The sequence below is a fragment of the Zootermopsis nevadensis genome, unplaced genomic scaffold, assembly GCF_977971745.1.
Source record: "Zootermopsis nevadensis isolate Lab colony 2312 unplaced genomic scaffold, Znev_1.0 Znev_ptg000007l, whole genome shotgun sequence".
NCBI lineage: Eukaryota > Metazoa > Arthropoda > Insecta > Blattodea > Termopsidae > Zootermopsis > Zootermopsis nevadensis.
Genome location: NW_028259139.1, coordinates 3,351,888 through 3,372,119, shown reverse-complemented (window position 1 = coordinate 3,372,119; position 20,232 = coordinate 3,351,888). Strand labels below are relative to the sequence as shown.

The following is a 20,232-nucleotide window of genomic DNA, read 5'->3' as shown; positions in this document are numbered from 1 at the left end:
GATGTACCAAAACGCTTTCACTGAACCTGCATTCAGCCACATATATCCGTAGTTTATAATATCATCACTCATGCCTGTCATGTCGTATTTCTACCATATTACCAGTCTGTAATCTGGATTTATTCCTCATTGTAATCATACAAGCTCCAAAGAATGTATTACATACGCAATAACCCGTCGTTCGTATTTTAACGGTGTACTGGATATACCCTTGATGTTCTATCGTGACTCTCTCGAGTGTTTTTATACGAATTTTGGATCAGTTTTGTAGAAAAACCATAGATGGCTTTGCCGCGTCATTTCCGATGCACCGTACTGAATAAATACCTATTATCATTCCACGCCAAATAATCTCTGTAATTGGTCCAGGATAATTAAATCACCAAACTTACCTACAAGTTTTTCTTTAGTGCATTGTCACACGGAGTCATATCTTCCATTTGTGTGGTTTCTCCGTAATTAGGCGGCTTTGTTTTTTACCTAGCGGTTAGAACGCTGGCCTTGTAATCCTGGGGTCTCGGGTTCGATTCCCGGCGGTGCCAGAATTTATAACTTGTGTTGGGCAAGGCCGTGGTCTAGGCAACACGGAGTTTTCCTCCGTGGCATCCCAACAATTACTCCATTCACACACAGAAGAAGGCAATGGCAAACCACTTCTGGATCATCTGCCAAGAACGTATATGAACAGGTCCCAGTCCGAGAAAAGGATGGAAGGATCCTGTTCATATGGACCTGTCGTCAGACAGAACACTAAATAATAATAAGATGAGGTGGTCTAGCGATCAGAACGCTGGCCTTGTAATCCTGGGGTCTCGGGTTCGATTCCCGGCGGTGGCCGAATTTATAACTTGTGTTGGGCAAGGCCGTGGTCTAGGCAACACGGAGTTTTCCTCCGTGGCATCCCAACAATTACTCCATTCACACACTGAAGAAGGCAATGGCAAACCACTTCTGGATCATCTGCCAAGAACGTATATGAACAGGTCCCATTCCGAGAAAAAGGATGGAAGGATCCTGTTCATATGGACCTGTCCTCAGACAGAACACTAAATAAATAATAATAGTGAGGATAGTGAAATCTAGGAGGCATCGGTGGGCTGGACATATAGCACGAATGGGGAGTCAAGGGGTGGATACAGAATTTTGGTTAAGAATCCTTCTGGAAAATGACCACTGAGCAGACCAAGAAGGAGATAGGAGGATAGAATTAAGATGGATCTTAGGGTGGTTGGTTGTGAGGATGGCAAATGGTTGGAGTTGGCTCAGAATCGTGTCCCGTGGCGGGATTTGGTGTTGGACCTGCGGGCTCTGCTACCAGGGAGTTAGTTCAGAATTGTTTTACTCGAACGTTAACTGATAAGACGTTGTAAATTCCTATGTCAAACAAGGAACTTCCGAAAGAACGTTTTTATCGAACAGGATTTGCAGAATGATGAGATGCTGTACCGTCGCCGATGAGTGATAATTTATTTATATATTTTTTTGGGTATTCAAGTCTAATTGCACGTCGGAATGTGTAACTTCGTCGAATGTTGACGATTCTCCAGTGTTTCGGCAAACATTGCACTTTCCAACTTCACCCTGGATCTTGGTTGTTTCTTCCTGTTCGCCACTGTGCATTCACTGGAACAACATGTTTCGGTCCAATGTGGCCATCATCAGGTTCATTTCGTATTCCGAACAGAACGCCATCGTTAAAACCCTTTAGAATTGGTTTCTACAACCTGTAAGGGTCCAACTTTATAGATAATAAGCCTGTAGATCTATCAACGTAGTTCCGGAACACAATTTTGGAATCGCTGGCTTGGATGTTATAATTCTTAGACCGTCGCTGGGTTTGACTACGATATATTTGTTGATGTGGTAAGAAGCAGTTCTTCTGGTGACCACACTCAAGTGTCCCTCCCTTGGGCGTGTTGTGACGTTCACTCAATAGCTCTTAATGCTGTTGATATGAACGGCCGGTTCTCACTAGCCATACCCATGTAACATACAAAACAGTTCTGTTACTATGAAATTACTTTGTTGGGGTCCCAAAAGCGTTTCTTCATTTGAATGAACTCCACAGTAAGCTGAAACCTAATCTTCATGTTCACTTATAGTTCATCAAAACAATTAGACATCGCATTCCTCCTTTGTATTCGGGAGGTCCCGCGTTCGAATCTCGTCCCGGAGATGGACTATCCTGACTGAGGTTTTCCTGTAACATTTGTCAGTCTCTCAAGGCGAATGCCGAGGTAGTCTATTAAATTAAGCCACGACCACTTCCTTTTATATCCTATATTATTGCGTATTCGACGGTGTGTATAGTCTGAGCTACTCACAGTGTCAACATGATTACTATGCCAAACGTCCCTTTCACGGCCAAACCGGTTTTGATGGAATTCAGCAGACTGCCTTATCCCTCATTCATTGCAAAGAACTTCATTTTATCATTAATATTATCATATTTTACTTACATTGATTATGCCCTTTGGTCTATTCCGACACATAATAATTGTTTAGATTAATAATATTTTAAACACGCAATAGAAATACTTGGAAAGTTTAATAGGCCATCGGGAAACCTCTACCTATTCGCGTCATAACATTCTAAGTGGATCAAATTATCTCTCAAGTGAAATTTGAACCCGAGACAGAAAGTATGCGGTCTTAAATGCGGAGGTCGGAGCTAGTTTATTAAACCGATTTATGTTCATAACATTTTAGGCCAATCTCCCCTGTCTAAGGCTTCTCTTCTCTGTACGACTAGGATAGTTTTGACAGAAACACGAGTTACACTTCCTTGCAGTCTAATACGCTTGTATGTATTTTTCATTATCTTTAATACTACAGTTTATGACTCTTTGCGGTTTAAGTAACTTTACCGTTGATGAGCTGTGTCAACAGTAGATTTGTTTGTGCAATAAATAAACATCAGGAGACCGAGTTACGCAAAATTGCAAAGAACACGTCGGAAACCTTTTTCCTTTTGGTATTTTTAGCACATGGAGGCAGTGAACTTGCGTACGACACTCTGTACACTAACGCTGCAATGTGGCTGTCAGGCGCAACAACTCATTAAAGGCTCCATGAATGTAATATTAGAACACGAAACAAGAGCATTAGCTTTTTTTTGAGGATAGAAAGAGACAGTGAAGGCTTAAGCTTTTTATTACTGTGAGTATAATGAGGATGTTCCAATTAATATATAATTCCCTTAACCAAATGTCACAGGAACTATTTTAAGAGTATTTGTTTTTCGCTTATGTAAAGGTTTATTTTTGCCACAAAATATGTCAGGGCCTCGACACATACGGGTAAAAGAGGGCGAGAGAAAGAAAGAAAGAGAATATGTCAGGTTTTAATTAATTAATGGAAAAATTACAAATTCCATGACCATTTTACATAACAACAAAAAATTTGAAAGGATATATTGAAATCATGAGCTGAGATAGGATCGAAAAACAGGTTCTGAAAATAACTGATGACCTCGTTTTTCGTACCAATGCTTGTCCACCACTTAAAAAAAAATTGAATAAAAATTTTCTTGGATATTATCCATCGTCTATTAAATATAAAACGTAAAACGACGTTTCGGAGATGGGGATTAGCTCTATCTAGTGGGCCCAACTGTGTAGGAACCTGAAGACGGAGATAGAGTCCCATCTCCGAAACGTCGTTTTTTACGTTTTATATTTACTAGACGATGGATAATATCCAAGAAAATTTTTATTCAATTGACTCTTCACCATTGTCAAGAAGTTTTAGATTTGATATACTTAAAAAAATAGTTTATCGCCATAAAACCATAAATACGTTTTCCTCGCGTCTCTAATTTGTAGCTCTCTGATTATATGATAAGTTATGTTGGTAGCTGAAGATCATTTGCTCTTATTTGTACTAATCACGATTCTTATTTAAGTTTGTCGCGTATTACTAAGTAATTACCTTACTTTATGCGATTATAAGTGATACTTCCTAACAACAAATTGAATTCATCGATAATTTTATAATTATTATTTATTATTTTTGTTTCATTGTTTCGACTGCCTTTGTTACTGTAAATTCATCTTCGTGATGTTTCTGTAGTTGCTAACGTTTGATGTCGAGTAAATTCTTGTAGTGGTAACGCATATGATTTTTATTGGAAAGTTACTCGGTTCGAATCTCGAACAATATTCGACTATCTAGGCTGATGTTTTTTTGTTGTCCGTCTTTCCAAGCGAATCCTATGATTTCCATTCAAATCTTTACCTATTCACCATTCATAATCGTCACGTAACTTTTGCAGACAAAACAACATTGCTGAATAAAGTAACATTTGAACGATGAATCAGATGTTGACAGTATTATGTAAGTAACTTTATACTACTATAATCGGTTCCGTTACTTTACATTTCCCGAATAGGGTCCTTTGTTTGAGGCTTGTTCAACGCCGTAATGAAAGTCGGTTTCACACATCATAGGAAATGTCAGCTGTCAGCTTTTCGGCAAAAACTCTGTTTTATCGCGTTATTTTGTGTAATGTACTAATTATTTGTACAAAAATCCGTTTTAGACAGCATCGATAAAGTTAGATTTCTTATTCACGTAAAGTAGGAACCGAAATTACGTTAATTAAATATATTTTAGTGTAGACTTTGAATACCAAATTTTATCTAAAGCTGCTCAGCAGTTTCGGACATGAAATATAAGGTCGTAGATAGACTGTATAGCCTCCCATTTTGCGTGAATTTCATTCACCTGGCTCAAGGAAGACACAGAAATATGCCCCTTGAATATCAACGACCACTCAGACATAGAACCGCCACATGGACGTTGCTATGTTGAAATGCAAAAGAATTGGTTTCATGGTAAACACCTGATAGCTAACTGATAACATACGATACGATTGTAGAATTCTTATTCTGCGCGAACATGTTTCTAGGTAATTTCTGCATCATCTTATATAAACAAGTAACTAAATAACTTAGAAGGATTTGAGGTTTTTACGGCGGTGAGTCTGAAGATTGATGTCCTCTGGGTTGTTGCGCCGTGTAGTCTGGTAGATGGAACAACCCAGAAGACAGCAATCTTTAAATAACTTAGCGTGTTGCATTTTACGTTGCCTTACAAGTACCAGTGTCTTTCGTACTTATAAAACAGTAACCACGTAAATTTACCATTTAGTGATGTCCTCTGGGTTATAAGTAGTTTAAAATATCTTATACTTTTTCAGGGTGTTTTTCGCTTTTAAAAACTGACTCTAATAGAGGCTGCAAATTTTAATCCTTTAAATATCAGTCTCCTAAAATATAATACATGAAGTAATTGTCACTGAATTATTACAGAATTCTGATATGATTATTTGAAATTGTCCACAGCCTTCTCGAAGACAAGCATCAATTTAAATTATGATACCAGTTGGTGTGTTGTCGTCTTATTCGTCATTTCCTTGTCAGGATGCGCAGTTAGACACATTTCTACTCGCATCTGCGCAGCTCTTGAGCCACTGGTCTGAGCACAGGCCTAGCAACGAGGGTGACATTGATTCGGGTGTCACGGGGGCAGTTTGGGGAGTCTGTTACAAGGGTGTGGACCTACCCATGATTTTATTTCCATATCTTAGCATGTGATTGTTACTGGGTTGCGTTTTAAATGGTACGCTCTATATAGATTATGTGTGGGGCGGTTTTGGAATTAAGTCACTAGGCAGTGTTCAACTGTGGATTATTGGTACGGCACAGTCGGTCAGTGCGTGGTATAAAGCAGACGCTTGTCGTGTCCAATGAACTGTTTTCCCTCACACTAATTGAAATTCAACCCTTCTGAAGCTGTCTAGCCATAACATAGGGCACACAGACGTGATTGTTCGGCTCTCACCCCCATGTCGAAACAGAACAAGTTACTTTGTGAGTTTGTGTCAGACAGCGTGATAGTTTGGCAGTGTCGCCACTGCTGGCAGACAGCGAGTGTCGCATTTCGCAAAAAAAAAAAAAAAAAAAAGTTCTTGTAAATATTAAAATCAAAGTGAAGTGTCTGTCCATCCGTATTCATGTTTCAAGGAACATGCAGATGAAATTAAGACCTGAAACAAAGCTCACAGTCGAAAGGTCATTAGTATGCAGGCTGACCGCATGGAGCTGAGTCATTACTGAGAAGCTGGTAGTTACTTAGCTGGTTGGCTGTCTTTTATGAAAGCTGAAGGTGCCAAGTTCATATCCTCGTGTCATATTTCCGTTGTTTGGGTCCTGCCAACGAATTCCAAGTCCGAGGCAATAGTTTTTAGTCCATTACGCCAATTAAAAGCCTTTCTTGCTTGCATTCTGTTTCCTTTGAAACACAAACAAACACATGTTTTCCTAAATGAAGTCTGAAACTCCGAATTTTTGCCACAGAATGTATTTCAGTTTCGTACAAATTTGAGAATAAACAGTGATTGTTTCGGTAAACTGCATTAAATATTTGATCTCTGTAATGAAGACGAGTTCTGTTTTAAGGTAGAAACGGAATGTTTAAACGATATTTAGATTTAAATTTTTTGTTTCAAAGCGAAAAACGCGCTTTTATGACCTGATTTCACGGTAACCTTTTATTTATATTGGCTGCCCTGAAGATAGAGGCAGTATGTTTATCATAAACGTTGATATATACATATATATACGGCCAGAAGACATGCTCGCCGCCGTGAGAACATAAAATTTCATTTAACATCTTTGATCTTGATCTTGAACGGTAATGAACCTTGGAGTTCTGTTAGGCGGGGAGTGGGGGATATCTTGACTCTGCTCCAGGAAGATAGTTTATGAATGGTTTGTTTGTGTTCTTTGGTGGTCAGAGGTATGGTAACTATCGACCTTTTATATATATATAGCGGCTTTCCCCGTGTGCAGTGCAGTGTAATTGGAACTCTTTTGTCTTCACAGAAACGGGGTAGCTGATTTGTTGTCATCTGGACATGCAGGCACCAGGCGATTGAAGCACTCAGGGCATCCATGGAGAAGGTCAGTGCAGAGAACGTACAATTGTACTTTGTTTAACAACGATTAACGTGTTGTGTGGCGTTCGTATAGGACAAAATAATATTTGAATAGTTATAACGTTGTAAGCGTTCAACCTTTTCCGGTTACAAGGATTAAATATGAGATAGTATAGCTGAGTCATATCGTGATATTAATTAAAATAATTATTATATTTGTTTACAGTCAAATCACAATAAAATAGTAAGATAAGATAATTAAAATGATTAAAATATCATCTTATGTTTCATATCGAGCATTCATTTTGTTTTCTATATTCAATCATATTTTATTAATGTTTTCGAATCTTTTACTTCGCAGACTGGTATAAACATCAATAACACGACCTCAACAATAATGTTATGTTAATAATATCTAGACACAACTTCCATAAAATATACTGAGAAAGATGATAAAATTATAAAATTGTAAAAAACTATAAATAATTGTAATTTGAGTTTAAAAGTTTATAATTTATACCTGATGACGGTTTTATAAACCGAAACATATTGTGAATGTTCCGATGTAAATCGAATGCTCGATATGGAACATAAGATGATATTTTAATTATCTTATCTTACTATTTTATTGTGATTTGACGGTAAACAAATATAATAATTATTTTAAGGATTAAATATGTTTCTTCCATGTTTGTGTGACGTTTCTGGGGAATTTTTAGCCCTTCGGTTTGTAGGCCTGTGGATTGAACAGCTTCGGGAAACCAGTTTCAGGCTCTGAAAATATTCGAAGGGTTTATTTTGATATTTTGTATTGTCGATGTTATTGTTGGTGTTGGTATTTCCTGCTCCAAGGAATATTATTTTTCTTTATACATCTTGCAACGAAACCGTAGTAACCAAGGCAGCCCGCGGATTCCCATATTGTCACTTCTGCGCCCAGAAACGCTTGTATATTTTAATGCAAAGTTCCCGTTATAACAACGGTAATAACACCAATTGTCTAATTGTAACCAAAATCGGAATTTATCAGCAGATTTTTTTTTAAAACTCCCCCATAAAAATGTAAAATCGATTCTGGCGTTTTGGATTTGTGCACCCGGACAGATGGACAGACAGACAGGACGAAGTTATAAGGCGGATTTTCATGAAATCTTGTAGTGGACAGTCCTATGAAATATTTCGAAACATTTTATTTGTTAAAAGTAAACAAAAGTAAGGAACACGTCACACGAGGAACTTCGTGGTTCTCCGCGCGTGGAAGTGATTGGGTTGTTGGAGTTCCCAGCCGGATAGATTCTCACGCAACCACGTGGGGATTACGTTACCATTCATCCAGATAGACTCCAAAGACCCCCGCCCACACAATTGCATTGCCTTGGACATCTCAGACGTCAGTGTCGCTGTTGGCAAAACTCAGAGGCCGTGCATCGATGGGCAAGCAGCTCCTGGCAACTTACAATTTGAAGTTGAAGAGGGAACGCGTCAGAATTGGTACACTGTGCGTACGGATACTAACTTGTTTTACTCTCCACCCATAAATCCCTACACAATACATAATCCTTCAACCTCCGATATGGGGAGAATAAGCATCTTTAACGGTAAAGAAATACAGATCTAAAACTTCTTGACGATGGTGAAGAGTCAATTGAATAAAACTTTTCTTGGATATTATCCATCGTCTAGTAAATATAAAACGTAAAACGACGTTTCGGAGATGGGACTCTAATCCCTATCTCCGGAGATAGGGATTAGCTCTATCTAGTGGGCCCAACTGAGTAGGAACCTGAAGACGGATATAGAGTCCCATCTCCGAAACGTCGTTTTTTACGTTTCATATTTACTAGACGATGGATAATATCCAAGAAAAATTTTTATTCAATTGGTAAAGAAATACAGTTGCAAAAACAAAATCATAGCTCGTGTTTTAAAGTCTTTGTATAACTAATACTGTCATTGCCGGATAACGTTGAATGAATTAGTGATGTGAGATGCGTAATCAGAACAGTGCTCTTAGATCGAAGGATTCAGTTATAATGAAAGCAGTATTAAGGTACAATTTGGCTGCACGCGACAGAGACGGGAGACGGACACATCGCAGCTTGTCGCCACACACTTTTGAGGCGACGACCGAGACATGCGGCAAAGTGTTTGTTTTCTTTGTTTTGTTGAGACATACGTGCACATATTCTGTGAAAAATGAGTACAAAAATGCTTCTAAAAAGGTTACTCGAAGAATAAGAAGAAGATGACGTGTTGCTGTGTGATTTGTTGAGAATGAAACAAAGAAAACATAGGAGTTCAATATTGAAAACCAGACGTGAAGAAGGATCTTTCTGTCTGTTAATAAAGAATCATTTATCATTAGAAGAAGATAATTTGAGGAGTTATTTCAGATTGAATCATAAGCAGTTTGGTTACGCACTGACGTGCTGCCTGAGCCCGTCGCGAGACACTACTGGTCCGAGAGCGTTCTCCTGTGCTTTGTCTCTGTCTCGCGCTCTTAATTGTACTTCATACGATTGTACAGAGAGCAGACAGGAAGCGACCAGTCTTGGTCTCGTAACTCTGTCGCCTGCCTCGGTCGCTTGTCTCTGTCGCGTGCAGCCAAATTGTACCTTTAGGGTTGTAGCTGTCTTCGTATGTGGCAGGTCGTCATTTCATTACTGACAGCTACGAGTGACCGAATAGCCTCAGGCAAGTGGGCGACTCACCAAGGTTGCTTTCATGGTCCTCAGCAGGTGTAGGTCCTGCCTGGCTGGAGCTGTTCTGTCTCTGGAAGTCGAACTTGTTCCCTGCAATGTTTGTTGTTGTATTTATTCAACGACGCTGTTACATAGACCCACTGTCGAATGAGGTGGGTTATTGAAACTAGAGATTTGTAGCCAAAGTGGTAGGGAAAGGGCTATGTATTGATATTCAGTTGTTTTAAAGCCTACACCCCCCTCATATACACCTAAAAGCTGTGAGAGAAGTTTCGTTGATTATTTGTACTTTTCAGTTTGAATTGCAATTTTATAAATTCTGTTGTTGTAGAATACGCACAATTGATTCTTCTCATTCTATTCAGGCGAATACTGGGGCAGTGTCGTCAGATGTGACACCACTTTTCGTTCAGAATTCTTGTGTCTTAGCTATTAAAGTTTGTCTGTTCATCTGATTTTACTTTCTGGAACATATTTGTCACGTATCATAAAATTCAGTGAGTTGAATTTTTTGAGGAGAGATTGCAGAGGTGGTCGTTTGAGATGATGTTGAATAGTCGGATCTTTGTACCCGAGAGCTAGATTCTTAATTGTTAATCATGGTCTTCGTCGCTGTAAGGTTCCGAAATCTGAGGTACTCTCCTAATCGGTTACTGAATTAGTGTGTCCATCACTTGGTAATTATTTAACCAGTTACGTAGGTAAAATAGTCAGTTTGTTGATCATTACTTTGTGGTTCGTTGATCAGTTAGTCTGTCAGTAATTAGCTACGTGGTTGCTAACCTAAACTATGTTGCATTTCACTTTATACCGATTTTCATATCAGATGTCGTAAGGATTTCACTCTTCACGATATAATTATTAATCGGAGCAAGCCACAGGGCTTAATCCGTAAGAGAGCTGAAGAATAACAGTTAAATTCAATGAAGTCTTCGTGATAAGTCCCTTATCATGGAGATAGTCTCTGGAAAGTCGGAAATTCATTCAATGTTGACAACGCTATGGTACGAGAAGACTTCATTGCATTCAGTGGTCATGGAAGCATAAGATATTATATAGTATTTATAATTGCAGTAGAACATGTTTAGTTTATTTTGATTATTGTTAATAATTATAATCGATTCTTTAAAAGTCCAATGGCAACTGTGTGGTAAAGATTTGCGTTTTATTCGAGGTACGGGATGATTTGTTTTTAATAATATTTAGACGAGCTTCGGTCCTCAAAAGGTTAATATTTTATATTTTCTCCAGACCAAGATCTATAGTTTAATTATTTTATTTTTCTGAATTTTTGTAAATAAAATTCAGCGAAAATTATGTAGCACACAACTGGACCTGAAATCTACTTCCTGATCAAATTGCGAAGACGCCATGCTTCGGCAATCCCAAGAACGTTGGTGGCTTTACTTATTGAAGCGTATTCATTCGGTCATTGCCGAGATGTAACAAAGAGAGAGACTGAGCAAAGAACCACGAAGAAACAACTCGGCAGATCAGGTTTGCTAGACTGTGACGTCAGAATTCTCCATAGGCACGACGGGTCCCGTCACGTAGTCAAAGTCTCAGGACATCTGGGGTAGGGTGCGACCAGCCACTTGCTGATACTTGTGGGAAAATTGCATAAATCAGGAGGTCAATGGTCATCAATGCTTTTTTCAGAAATTTCCTTTGAAAACTTTCTAATGGCGTATCTTTGCGAACTCCGCACCATTTTTAAGCATGTAACATGCGCGCTTTGCCTCGGTCTGCGACTCGCTGTTGTACCAGAAGCATGTTTATGAGGTGTAGTACGTTCTGTTTGTTTTCCGTGTACTTACCCCCCCCCCCCCCCACAAAGTAGGCTTAAGTGACAAGAGGAATGTAAAAGGAAGTGTATAAGCCGCAGAGAGAAAAGTTTCATAGGCTCTTCGCTGTTATCTCATGAATTTACTCCGACCTCGCAAGCACGGAGGTTTTCCTGTAATAAAAACAATGCTGAAAAGAGACGTGAACTTAGGTATTTCTCAGGAAAAATAATAGGCTTCCCAAACCCTTACATAATCTAATTTTAATTATCGAAACTCGAAAACCTCATCCTTGTCCGCATCTAACACAAAACCGAATCAGTCCCTGACCCATTCTGTCAGAGACTGCAGCGACATATTTTGAGTGACGGTAACTCTTAAATTAACAGATTTTATACGCACGTGGAATTTCAGAAAGAGAGACTCTACATGTCAGGGGCATCATTTGGAGGAGAGGTGTTCGATCTCGTGGCCACCAGAATCGACAACTGACTGTAGGGTAACAAGAACTTGAAAGTTCTGCTCCCGCATTACATGCTGTTGACTGTTTATTATTTTGGTTGTGGTCTGACATATTCGGATGTAACCAGAGTGTTTTATATCTGCAGTGCATGTAACTTTCGGAGTAGAACATGTTTTCCTAGTCTTTGTTTAATTTGTTTATTTGTTTAAATCTTGTCAGTCTAATCACAATAGAATTTCTATTAAATATTAAAATATTACCATAATTAACATTTAAATATTTAAAATATATTAAATGATGTTCTCTATCGAAATGTTCGATTTACATTAGATCGTCACTTTTTACACTTTCCTAGTCCTGTTCTTGTACGAGAAATTTACAGCCCTAAATGTGTGCGTGATTGTCCTTTTTTATTCTGAGGCAAAAATAATCAATTCTAACCATCGTGAAGTCTGTATTGCCCTGATCAGAGAATCTGCATGGTGTGCAAACAGGTTCTGTGCCCCAGCGGCGTAATACACCTCTGCAAGTTCCAAGAAAATGCAAGTCAGTTTGGAAAAATCCGTGAGAGAAACAAGGATTAAAAGTTGTAATTCCCCTGTAAATCGTACGCAGGATTTTAACATTGAAAAATTGCGTAAAGTGAAAATTGTAAATTATTGATTTTCCTGGATATATTTTATGTACGAGGCGCGTCCTCAAAGTAAGTTTCCCTGGGGCCGTTTACAGAAACAAAACACAATTTCATGGAAATATTTATTGCAACAGATACAGCAAGTGTCCAGCTATTTTTCAACATATTCGCCACCGGAATTGAGACATTTGTCATACCGTGGGACCAACTTTTGAATACCTGTGTCGTAGAAGTCTGCCGCCTGGGATTGGAACCACTGTGTGACAACCATCTCCGCCTCTCTGTCATTCTCAAAACGCTGACGCTGACCGGACAGGAATTTCTTGAGGTGTAGGAAAAGATGGAAATCACTGGGAGCGAGGTCCGGGCTGTAGGGTGAATGATTAAACACCTCCCAGCTGAACTCCTGCAGGAGACTCGCTGTCCGTCGAGCCGTGTGCGGCCTAGCGTTATCACTGACCGCACTTCACAGTCGGCGGGAGCTGGAATAAGAACCTCCATCTTCAACAGCTGCAACGATGCTACTGTGAGAACGCGGGAGGTGCCGTTAGTGCATGCGCCATGCTACGTCATTGCTCTATCACGTACGCACAGTCGCTTCGCGAAATATAAGGTTTGCTAGCTGTGGGACGAGTGGGAAACTTACTTTGAGGACGCGCCTCGTACTATGAGGTTTGCTTAGAAGTGTTACAAAGTCTCATTTGCCCGCCTTGCAAAGTAGAATTTATTGTTACCTACTGTTTCTAGTCTAGGCATTTCCTAATACTTAATTTCCTCGAAATATGTTAGTATTTGGAGAGACGAGGGAGGACGAAAAGGCAGTTATTATCATCGCGTTATTCGTTTATTTTTATATGCTTAATTGTATGCAACCATCATTTCGGAAGATCTTATTGTCTCCATCATTATTGTGATGGAGGTGCGATATCCCATTAGACTATGATCTTCGTACTCGTCGCTGTCAGAACCTGAATTCTCAAGTAGATAATTGAAAAAAAAACTGCGTAGAATTTGTGTAACTCGATATGTTATGTCTCTAAAATATACCAACTCGTATATCAGACAAAATTTTTATATATGAAAGTCTGGTCGGTAATGAAGGTACAGTGGATCCTAACTCGTTTCTGCCAACCTGCAGTAACCTCGTCTCCTATTGGGAGCAGGCAACAAAAAACTTGGAACATTGTATTTTCCCTCGAGCTACAAACACACATTCCCGTTGACAGGTCGCAGAGTGTTAGATTGCTGTGAAGGATTGCCTTTAGTTTCACTAGTAGAATATTTCATGGAGGGAACAAGTACCTCTAAAACGTCGGCAAACTTCTACCAGACTACACAGCGCAACTACCCAGAAGACAGAAATCTTCATACTCATCGCCCTGATGACGGAGGCAGTATGACCTCTGAAACGTCGGTAAACTTCGACCAGACTACACAGCGCAACAACCCAGAAGACAGAAATCTTCATACTCTGATGACGGAGGCAGTATGACCTCCGAAACGTTGGTTAACATCGACCAGAGTACACAGCGCAACAACCCAGAAGATAGAAATCTTCATACTCATCGCCCTGATGACGGAGGCAGTATGACCTCTGAAACGTTGGTAAACATCGACCAGACTACACAGCGCAACAACCCAGAAGACAGAAATCTTCATACTCATCGCCCTGATGACGGAGGCAGTATGACCTCTGAAACGTTGGTGGACATCGACCAGACTACACAGCGCAACAACTCAGAAGACAGAAATCTTTATACTCATCGCCCTGATGACGGAGGCAGTATGACCTCTGAAACGTTGGTAAACATCGACCAGACTACACAGCGCAACAACCCAGAAGACAGAAATCTTCATACTCATCGCCCTGATGACGGAGGCAGTATGACCTCTGAAACGTTGGTAAACATCGACCAGACTACACAGCGCAACAACTCAGAAGACAGAAATCTTTATACTCATCGCCCTGATGACGGAGGCAGTATGACCTCTGAAACGTTGGTTAACATCGACCAGACTACACAGCGCAACAACTCAGAAGACAGAAATCTTCATACTCATCGCCCTGATGACGGAGGCAGTATGACCTCTGAAACGTCGGTAAACTTCGACCAGACTACACAGCGCAACAACCCAGAAGACAGAAATCTTCATACTCTGATGACGGAGGCAGTATGACCTCCGAAACGTTGGTTAACATCGACCAGAGTACACAGCGCAACAACCCAGAAGATAGAAATCTTCATACTCATCGCCCTGATGACGGAGGCAGTATGACCTCTGAAACGTCGGTAAACTTCGACCAGACTACACAGCGCAACAACCCAGAAGACAGAAATCTTCATACTCATCGCCCTGATGATGGAGGCAGTATGACCTCTGAAACGTCGGTAAACTTCGACCAGACTACACAGCGCAACAACCCAGAAGACAGAAATCTTCATACTCATCGCCCTGATGACGGAGGCAGTATGACCTCTGAAACGTCGGTAAACTTCGACCAGACTACACAGCGCAACAACCCAGAAGACAGAAATCTTCATACTCTGATGACGGAGGCAGTATGACCTCCGAAACGTTGGTTAACATCGACCAGAGTACACAGCGCAACAACCCAGAAGACAGAAATCTTCATACTCATCGCCCTGATGACGGAGGCAGTATGACCTCTGAAACGTCGGTAAACTTCGACCAGACTACACAGCGCAACAACCCAGAAGACAGAAATCTTCATACTCATCGCCCTGATGATGGAGGCAGTATGACCTCTGAAACGTCGGTAAACTTCGACCAGACTACACAGCGCAACAACCCAGAAGACAGAAATCTTCATACTCATCGCCCTGATGACGGAGGCAGTATGACCTCTGAAACGTCGGTAAACTTCGACCAGACTACACAGCGCAACAACCCAGAAGACAGAAATCTTCATACTCTGATGACGGAGGCAGTATGACCTCCGAAACGTTGGTTAACATCGACCAGAGTACACAGCGCAACAACCCAGAAGACAGAAATCTTCATACTCATCGCCCTGATGACGGAGGCAGTATGACCTCTGAAACGTCGGTAAACTTCGACCAGACTACACAGCGCAACAACCCAGAAGACAGAAATCTTCATACTCATCGCCCTGATGACGGAGGCAGTATGACCTCTGAAACGTCGGTAAACTTCGACCAGACTACACAGCGCAACAACCCAGAAGACAGAAATCTTCATACTCTGATGACGGAGGCAGTATGACCTCCGAAACGTTGGTTAACATCGACCAGAGTACACAGCGCAACAACCCAGAAGACAGAAATCTTCATACTCATCGCCCTGATGACGGAGGCAGTATGACCTCTGAAACGTCGGTAAACTTCGACCAGACTACACAGCGCAACAACCCAGAAGACAGAAATCTTCATACTCATCGCCCTGATGACGGAGGCAGTATGACCTCTGAAACGTCGGTAAACTTCGACCAGACTACACAGCGCAACAACCCAGAAGACAGAAATCTTCATACTCATCGCCCTGATGACGGATGCAGTATGACCTCTGAAACGTCGGCAAACTTCTACCAGCCTACCCGAAAGACATTCATCTTCATTTTGTACTCCGGTTCTTAGAAAGTGTATTTGGATATTTGGTTTCATAATTGAGTATTGATATATTCGACCACATGATATGGTTTCTATGCTTTAATTTTCGTATAGCTTTATACCTCATTCCTCTCTGATCGTTTTTAGTATCTTTGTGGGTGATAGTTCCTCACGGGACAATTTCTTCCCTGTTCTGGTGGTTTTTTATGTGTTGTGTTTTCTTCTGTGATGTTAGAAGAATTACGATGGACTGAACACTCGCCTTTGGGAGTCCATCGGGTTGTCTGAATAGGATTTGGAGAAGGCTGACTTTCAAGTCTTCACACCGGACAGCTTCTTAGAAAGATATATTGACATGTGGCCAAAAGACAAAAGTAATGTTTTACATTTTTTTATCAGGTTTTATAAATGTACGTTCGCGGCTTAGTGGTTAACATTTCCAGTTTCAAGAAGATTTCTGTCTTCTGGGTTGTTGCGCCGTGTAGTCTGGTCGATGTTTACCGACGTTTCAGAGGTCATACTGCCTCCGTCATCAGGGCGATGAGTATGAAGATTTCTGTCTTCTGGGTTGTTGCGCTGTGTAGTCTGGTCGTTGTTTACCAACGTTTCAGAGGTCATACTGCCTCCGTCATGAGGGCGATGAGTATGAAGATTTCTGTCTTCTGGGTTGTTGCGCTGTGTAGTCTGGTCGTTGTTTACCAACGTTTCAGAGGTCATACTGCCTCCGTCATGAGGGCGATGAGTATGAAGATTTCTGTCTTCTGGGTTGTTGCGCCGTGTAGTCTGGTCGATGTTTACCGACGTTTCAGAGGTCATACTGCCTCCGTCATCAGAGTATGAAGATTTCTGTCTTCTGGGTTGTTGCGCTGTGTAGTCTGGTCGATGTTTACCGACGTTTCAGAGGTCATACTGCCTCCGTCATCAGAGTATGAAGATTTCTGTCTTCTGGGTTCTTGCGCCTTGTAGTCTGGTCGATGTTAACCGACGTTTCAGAGGTCATACTGCCTCCGTCATCAGAGTATGAAGATTTCTGTCTTCTGGGTTGTTGCGCTGTGTAATCTGGTCGATGTTTACCGACGTTTGAGAGGGCATACTGCCTCCGTCATCAGAGTATGAAGATTTCTGTCTTCTGGGTTGTTGCGCTGTGTAGTCTGGTCGATGTTTACCGACGTTTCAGAGGTCATACTGCCTCCGTCATCAGAGTATGAAGATTTCTGTCTTCTGGGTTGTTGCGCTGTGTAGTCTGGTCGATGTTAACCGACGTTTCAGAGGTCATACTGCCTCCGTCATCAGAGTATGAAGATTTCTGTCTTCTGGGTTCTTGCGCCTTGTAGTCTGGTCGATGTTAACCGACGTTTCAGAGGTCATACTGCCTCCGTCATCAGAGTATGAAGATTTCTGTCTTCTGGGTTGTTGCGCTGTGTAGTCTGGTCGATGTTTACCGACGTTTCAGAGGTCATACTGCCTCCGTCATCAGAGTATGAAGATTTCTGTCTTCTGGGTTGTTGCGCTGTGTAATCTGGTCGATGTTTGCCAACGTTTGAGAGGGCATACTGCCTCCGTCATCAGAGTATGAAGATTTCTGTCTTCTGGGTTGTTGCGCTGTGTAGTCTGGTCGATGTTTACCGACGTTTCAGAGGTCATACTGCCTCCGTCATCAGAGTATGAAGATTTCTGTCTTCTGGGTTGTTGCGCTGTGTAATCTGGTCGATGTTTGCCAACGTTTGAGAGGGCATACTGCCTCCGTCATCAGAGTATGAAGATTTCTGTCTTCTGGGTTGTTGCGCTGTGTAGTCTGGTCGATGTTTACCGACGTTTCAGAGGTCATACTGCCTCCGTCATCAGAGTATGAAGATTTCTGTCTTCTGGGTTGTTGCGCTGTGTAGTCTGGTCGATGTTAACCGACGTTTCAGAGGTCATACTGCCTCCGTCATCAGAGTATGAAGATTTCTGTCTTCTGGGTTCTTGCGCCTTGTAGTCTGGTCGATGTTAACCGACGTTTCAGAGGTCATACTGCCTCCGTCATCAGAGTATGAAGATTTCTGTCTTCTGGGTTGTTGCGCTGTGTAGTCTGGTCGATGTTTACCGACGTTTCAGAGGTCATACTGCCTCCGTCATCAGAGTATGAAGATTTCTGTCTTCTGGGTTGTTGCGCTGTGTAGTCTGGTCGATGTTAACCGACGTTTCAGAGGTCATACTGCCTCCGTCATCAGAGTATGAAGATTTCTGTCTTCTGGGTTCTTGCGCCTTGTAGTCTGGTCGATGTTAACCGACGTTTCAGAGGTCATACTGCCTCCGTCATCAGAGTATGAAGATTTCTGTCTTCTGGGTTGTTGCGCTGTGTAGTCCGATCGATGTTAACCAATGTTTCAGAGGTCATACTGCCTCCGTCATCAGGGCGATGAGTATGAAGATTTCTGTCTTCTGGGTTATTGCGCTGTGTAGTCTGGTCGATGTTTACAAACGTTTCAGAGGTCATACTGCCTCCGTCATCAGAGTATGAAGATTTCTGTCTTCTGGGTTGTTGCTCTGTGTAGTCTGGTCGATGTTTACAAACGTTTCAGAGGTCATACTGCCTCCGTCATCAGAGTATGAAGATTTCTGTCTTCTGGGTTGTTGCGCTGTGTAGTCTGGTCGATGTTTACCAACGTTTCAGAGGTCATACTGCCTCCGTCATCAGGTCGATGAATCTGAAGATTTCTGTCTTCTGGGTTGTTGCGCCTTATAGTCTGGTAGAAGTTTACCGGAGTTTCAGAGGACCTCGCTGCTACAGTCATCAGGGCAGGTGATAACCGCTTCGTTCAACGCCTCCTTGGTTCCTCCTGCTATTAACACGCACTGAAGAGGGCGTCTTTGATTTATGACACAAACATAACGTTGTGTTCTATACTAATAATTTACGAGTAAGATGCACAACGTAACAAGACGAATACTGCAAATTATTACCACATAAATGCTGGAAGACGGGAGGCAGAAAGTATATTTTATGTCGTTCAAGAAAACAGTTACTCCTTTAAAAATACGCGTGTTCCATATTGCGTGTGTCTGAGACGGCTGGTCGGAAAGAGAGGTGTAGCTTAAACGCAGTAATGACTTCGCTCCTTTCACTTAAGTGAAGTAAATATCAGAGACGGGTTTTTATGTAATTGTTATATAACAGATAGAGCATTGAAATAAGAAGGGAGTGTGTGGAAATGTGGTAAAGTTGCAAACTGCAATACAGCAGCTGCATTGGTCTTAAATTAATATCTAGACTGACGTACACAAAGCTCAGCGTTAATTAACAATTGTTGACAGCATGCGTTGAACATGGACCTTACTTTTTGAGACTTGCAACCCATCGCAGTTTGTCATTGTCGTTTGGCGACAGAGTAGCGAGGTTTATTTTGCTTTTTACCATGTGATACTGACAGTAAACAGACAGGTCTCATAAGCATTCTGGATGTCCTTACACGGCTTTTGATAAAGGACAGTTGTCTGCGTATGTTCTTCCAGTGTGGTATCCTTCACTGGTCTTAATATTTTTCTGCGGTAGATTAATATTTATTTTTCATAGAGATAATTATGTTACTTTATATATAGCCACGGTGGTCTAGCGGTTAGAACGCTGGCCTTGTAATCCTGGGGGTCTCGGGTTCGATTCCCGGCGGTGCCCGAATTTATAACTTGTGTTGGGCAAGGCCGTGGTCTAGGCAACACGGAGTTTTCCTCCGTGGCATCCCAACAATCACTCCATTCACACACAGAAGAAGGCAATGGCAAACCACTTCTGGATCATCTGCCAAGAACGTATATGAACAGGTCCCAGTCCGAGAAAAGGATGGAAGGATCCTGTTCATATGGACCTGTCGTAAGATAGAACACTGAATAAATAAATATATCATAATATTTTTACAAAGCAGCGAACACATCTTGTGTATAATTTTGCTTAGTACTTAGATTATCAGGTCTTGTAGCGTCAAATATAGTATTTGTTTTGATTTGTAAGCGATACTCGCGTATTCAAGTGCATTTGCCCGATAATTTATTTCTAGAGAGACTGAAAAAAATCACAACCTCCCTGTCTATGGGACGAGATTCGAACCTGGTATCTTGCGAATACGAAACAGAGACTCTGCC

At 41.2% G+C, this 20,232-nt stretch overlaps 1 protein-coding gene across 1 annotated transcript in view; it reads left to right on the top strand.

Moving 5' to 3' along the window:
- Positions 1–20,232, top strand: part of bnl (fibroblast growth factor branchless) — a 306,003-nt gene that overhangs the window by 63,290 nt on the left and 222,481 nt on the right. The window contains exon 2 of the mRNA XM_087343974.1: positions 6,888–6,965. The gene's annotated coding sequence lies outside the window, so the exon portion shown is untranslated. The remainder of the gene's footprint in view (positions 1–6,887; positions 6,966–20,232) is intronic.